This window comes from Sebastes fasciatus, chromosome 13 (assembly GCF_043250625.1).
Source record: "Sebastes fasciatus isolate fSebFas1 chromosome 13, fSebFas1.pri, whole genome shotgun sequence".
Classification (NCBI taxonomy): Eukaryota; Metazoa; Chordata; class Actinopteri; order Perciformes; family Sebastidae; genus Sebastes; species Sebastes fasciatus.
The window spans coordinates 28,729,237-28,735,527 of record NC_133807.1 but is presented as its reverse complement, the minus strand read 5'-3'; positions in this window follow the sequence as shown (position 1 = coordinate 28,735,527).

Below are 6,291 nucleotides of genomic sequence, written 5' to 3'. Positions count from 1 at the left end.
GACAAAAAAGGATGAGGATGCTGATGAGGATGTCCTCAGTGTTAACAAGTAGCTTTGATTGGATAATAAATTAGGTGACAGAAGGAAGTCAATAATTACATTTATATTAAAGGGACTATTTGTAACTTACAGAAATGCTTGTTAACAGCGACATCTGTGGCCGTTAAGTCAACGAAAGTCAGCGTCGGGCTCGCGCTTGCTCGCTCTACATAGACATGAACGAGCATCTCTAAACACAGTGAGGCGACACACGTCAACTAAAACCACAATATCACTATATTTCAGCTGTTTGGCAGTAATGTTAGCTGACCAGACGAAGGTCTCTCCATGAATCACTGCTGATCCTAGTGTTGGCTTTTCCTGAGACGGTGGAGCGAGAACGCACGCGGTGTGTGAGTGAAGGCAGGCAGGCAGAGGAGCGGTCTGAACAGCGTAGCTACACGCGAGCACGCATGGGATCCCGACCCGGTAGATTTATACCTGTAAAAAGCTACAAACAGTCCCTTTAAATCACTCAGGATGATTTTCAGGATCAAGTTTAAACAACAACAAGTTAAAGGATGATGATCAATATCATGGCAAGTGATGACTCATGATGATGTAACCCAAAGCTCTCTTTGTGCCTTTGAGGTTAAGGCAGAATTTATGCACCACGTCTGCACATTTATAGCACAACATGTCTGTGATGACGACATAATAGACGATGACCACGTTTGTGTGTGCATGGGCATGATGATTTTGGGACACGGGAAGTTAACAGCAGGTTAACAACAGTACTGGTCTTAACTTGTCGTGAGGAAAAGCTGGAGGCCGTGCGGTGCTGGGAGGTCTGGGAGGAGAGCCAGCCCGAGGGGCCTGCCTGCCGATAAACGAGACATACCGAGCAGGAGCACAGACGGAGGCGGTGTGCACACGCACATTATCAGCCAGAGGTGACTATCAGCGGGGAGCCATAGGTCAGCCAGCCAGCCAGCCAGCCAGGTGGTCTGGCCCTCCACCTTTGTCCATTCAACTGGATCGCAGAGCTCGCGAGGGCCAGCCTGAGGGCATGGAAACGCTGCATGGAGAGAGCACCTTCAGCAGCTGGTGGAGCAATTAATGTAACTATTTTAATAGGTCTGTGAAGTTCATTGTAGGATGGTACCAGGGCTGTAAAATGTTATATTTTTATAATAACCCTCTGCTAAAGCCATCTATGTGACACGTTGCTCCTATTGAAGTCTGCACTAATCCTTCATTCCTCAGCTGCATGAGTAACCGGTGTGCATTAAAGTATGGCATAATGACTAATACCGGCCGGTGACAGGCAGGTTCATCATGACCAGGAGTGTCGTCATGGTTACATCATCAGCCTCCCTGCCTGGATGTGCACCCTCACTGGCACGCATGACTCGTGTGTCTTGTAGGTGTTCACTTATTTGCATCGTGGTGGGAAATAAGAGTCAGAGGAAGAGGTGAGAGAGCAGACCACACAGTAGGAGAGAGGGATCGTTTTTTTCATGTAAGGTCAAGAAGTGAGTAAAACTAGTAGGTGAGGATGATGCGTCTCTTTCTTTCTGTGTCTTTTGATAATTGTGCTTTAGAGTGCACCTAGAGTCTAGGGCACTCTTCCAGTGGAGAAAACATGATGAAGTCCCCTCTAGGGTACCCTTCCAGTGGAGAACAGCCTGAGTCCGCTACTGCACGGAAGAGTGATGCACATACAGAGGATGGTAGAGGTGGATAGAAAGAAAACAAAAACACAAATGGGGGAAACAAACTGAAAAGAATTATTGGATTGACCTTTCAGGGGGAGAAGAAGAAACAAAAAAAAACCAACAAGACCAGAAAATCATTCTCTCTCTCTCTCTCTCTCTCTCTCTCCCTCCTGCTTTTCTGCGTAAACTATTAGGCAACATGTTTACTGGCAACTGAGGTCTGTGTACCTAACAACATTAACCCTGTTAAATGGTTTTATAGATGCTGGTGCACAGTAAATTAAGCCATAAAGACGCTGTGGAGAGGACGTTCTCCGAGTGAGGTGATGACTCCCGTTTCCCCCTAAGGCCACACATAGTTCCCAGTGAGAGAAGCGTAGGGAAATAAAAGGGAGGGAATTATTTAAGAATGTGGTGGATATGAGTTGCTTTGCCTTCGGGGGATTAGAGTCTTCCTCTTGGTCTGTCTGCTCTTATCATCTATTTCCACGGTGAGAAAGTAGTGAGGAGTTTTCTTTTGGGATAAATTGAACATAGTTTCAGATCAGTTTGATAGTCAGAATAAAGATGGAGCTCGAAGATGACTTTTTAATTAAAGGTATAATATGTAACATTTTACCTATACCTACACTACCTATTTATATATATATATATATTTTTTTTTAGTAGTGTACTAACATTACAAACACCGGATGATACATCAGGGAGCGAGGAAGGAATAAATAAAGTCCTTAAATATACCCTTCATCTTGCTCTGCCTTAATGTCTCTTTTCTGTGATAATCATATATTATCTATACAGTCGTGACACCTATGTGATCAAAGCAAAGGACCCGGTATCTCAGTACAGTAAGTGTTATAACCCAGATCTCAACTTGATCCCAGTGTGGCTGAACTCTGACCCTGCAACGAAAGCAAAGAATCTCACACTTCAGTGTGCCGGGGAACCATAAAAAAGATAGCTGAGCTGACAATAGAAACTCAATATACCAGATAGCCGCATATTCTCGGCAGTTATGATACCTGCAACTGTTATATATCACCCTTCCAACGAAGGCGATTACATATTTTCCACTGGGCATCCCCGTTCTATGATGCTTCGTGATACCAAAGGCCGAGTGGATTGCCCTGCAACGGATAAACAAACACAGATCTTAACGTGGTGTCTCCCCCCCCCGCAGCGCCACCCAGCCATATCATGAGTCACGGACACAAGGTAGCAGGTCCTTTCGAAACTACAGAGTGATCTCCTCCCTCCTCCTCAGGGTAGAATTAGGCCCCGCTAACTAAAGCCCTAACTGGCTCATCACTGTCTATGATGACAAAGTTGATTCCATTAGTGGGTTGTGTGTGTGGAGCTGTGTGTTATTTGACACGAGCTGGTGTCTTGTAATAGGCCCATTAGAAGCAGCGGTAACATTTATGGTTGAGTTACTCATGTACACACACACACACTAAGTAATTCAGGTGAAATTTCCCAGGAGCAAAGGTACATTCCGGAGGCTGGTAGCGATATAGATTGGACTTGGAAATTATCCAGAGCAGAGTGCATATCCAGGGCAACCTCTGCACGCATAAACAAGCAGCCGCACATGGACACATTCGCACGGAGGAAACTACTTGTTCACCTAAATATTAAGCAGTGGAGGGAGGCCAAGCACAGCAGCCATACTTACAACTGGACGCAGCTGCTCTTTTATAGGGACGATTACTGGCAGCCATTTACAGGCCTTCATCTCTCTAACAACCTGATGGCTCTGCGGGGCCTCCCGATCCAGCACCCCTCCGGACCCATTTTCCTTATAGGTGCATTCAGGGGGGCACAATGCCCAAACTGCTCTTATACAAGTCACAACTGTGCAGTCGAGTCCACCTCTGGGATAAAAAAAAAATTGCACATATAGAAACGCACAAAGCCGGCGGTACAAGGTATGCGAGGCAAGCTTCCAGCTGCAACGCATTACGGCAGCACACTTCAGTTGTTAAGGGACCGCCGGCATCCTCTCCGTGTGATCTCCAGATCTGTCAAACTGCGGTCTGCTCTTGTCATAACTCCTGCCTTGACTTTTTTTTCACTCCGTGCTCCTTCTATGAAAGCCGTCCTTTAGAGGGCCTTGAAATAGGTGTTCGGTGTGAAGGAGAAATGACACCGAAGAGAGAAAATACTGGGAAGGCGCTGGAGGAAATCCAGAAGAGTGTGTGTGTGTGTGTGTGTGTGTGTGTTTGCACGCTCCTTGCAACCTCAGCATCCAGTTGGTGCAGCGCTCCGAGGTCTGACCCCGTCATTGAGGTCAGGGATGGACTCCTGACCGCAGCCTCCGACCCACAACAGTACAGCAAACAGCACGCTCCAGATGTTGAAAGGCAATTAGAAATCAGACTTGCAGCTCAGGTGTGACACATGCATCCTCTCACACACTGTACTATTACTTACATGCGCTCACACACCTGCACTCTCTCATAAGCATTCTCCAATTTCCACAAACGGACAGACAGACAGACATGAAGCAATTCGGGCACAAGTCCTTACATGCAGTTCCCCCTGTTCCCAGCTCCTTTTCCCCCCTTAAAACACTGCCTCTTTATTCTCTATGAGCAAACTCTCCCTGCACACACACACTCGCACAAAAAAAAAAAAAACGGGGGACTTCCAGCCACTGAGAAATAGCAGCGTAATTGCCGGTGCTCTGTTGTCTATCAAGACCTGACCTTTTCAACATGTGTGTGCCGTGTCGGGAGCGGTGGGAACCGGCGAGGAGGAAGACAGGGGTCTCCCCGACTCTGTGGTGGTCTGACCCAAACCTCCCCCCCCTTCCCCTTTCTTTCCCCCAAAACACTGGGAACTCCCACCGCGTCCCCATGTTCTGTGGGTTCGGAGGCTATAGGAGGGGAGGACACGGCTAGCCCACAAATCAGACTCTTGGCAAAGGGGGGCATCAAAGGACGACGTGGAAAAGGACAGAGCTGCCCTGTCTCACCGCGGTCCCAAAAGGGGGATGGAGGAAAATCCGAGGTCCATGTGTAGAGCCCCAGACATTATGGTGGCACAAATGTACGCTTTCTGTTTGGTGCCAATGGGAAAATAGCTGAGTGGTGTTGCCTTACACGCATCTGGCCCCTGAAATAAGGACATTAAAGAATGAAACATATACAGGGACGTACTCATAATAAACATGTGAGAGTTTATAAGCATCAATGGCGAGCGGAAAGAAATGGCTTCAGAGAAAAGTCGTCCAAACAAATAGCAAGAAGAAGTAGATGTGGGGTCCACGAGAGAGAATTATAAAACATATCATAAGCAAAAATGGATCACTCGCAGGTCCAATGAAATGTTGCCTTTATGACATGACAGACGAGCTCAGCTCTCAGAGGGGGGCACACAAAGCTGTCCTCAGAAATGTATTAGGAGCCTTTAAGCCCATAATTACACCAATTGGCATGTCAGATGGGGCTTTCACTTCGTTATTTACCCCTTCCTGCTCCCCTTGTCTTTCACTAGCCATATAGGTGTAGGGACCATGAGATGGGGGCACTAGTGGTGATGGTGGTGGTGATGGGGGCAGGGTCCTGTATCAGGGTGGGGGGGATTAAGGGGGCTTGACTGGACGTTAGATATCTGTGACAGAGATGAAGACTTGGATGGAAGAAGAAGGAGAGAGGAGACGAGGAAGGCTTTGAAGGAAAAGATGCCACTAAAAGAAAACCCCCTGGATTAAAGGGTGATTACGAGAATCCACTTTGGTGCACCTGGCTACTCACCATTTTTTCGCCATGCGCTATCAGCCCCAGGGCCCGGTATACGGCTCGAAGTGTGCTATGACACAGAGCAGGGCCCTGAATTGTGTTTGAGCCATCCCTATGGCAACCACGCCTAGCTGAGCAAAGCACTTAACCTCCGGGAGAGAAGCCCTACCTGGTTTATGGGCCGTACCGCGATGCTAATTCGCACGCATGGTGGTAACCATTAACAGCGGTTAATGTGAGCCCCCCTACCCCAACGAGCTCTCAGCTAGCTCCTCTGGAAGTAACACCATGGCTGCTTTTAACAAATAATTACAGCAGGTTTTTGGCTCTTTTATTGTTATTATTGGAGGCTATAAAAGCAGTACCAGATCCAGCATTGAGGGATGTTTGTCAGCGAGTGAGAGAAAGAGGAAGAAAGAGAATGAAATCCTGGTGTTCTTGCCTTTATTTGACAGTTAAGAGTTGAAATTAACAAGAAAAAGATGATTCCAGAATTGAACCGGAGACGTCACCTCCCGTCATCCCAGTCTGCTGATCCTCAAAGAACCCCAGAGAGACCCATACGTGTGTGATGTCTATGCCCTGTATCAAAGAATGATGATGATGATGTTGCATGCATGCACGTGTGCGTGCGTTTGTGCATACACAGCGGTTTGTCGTAGGATCTAGGACTCAAATTGGAAAAATAACTTTTTTTGGTCCCCGAGCCTTTGATGCCAGCCCATACTGTCATTATGGTACACAGACCAGAACCATAATAACACCTCGCCTCCTCCTCCTCCTCCTCCTCCTCCTCTCCTAGGACTCAAGATGAAGTGTCAAAATCCCAAGGCAGAGGGAGATCACAACAA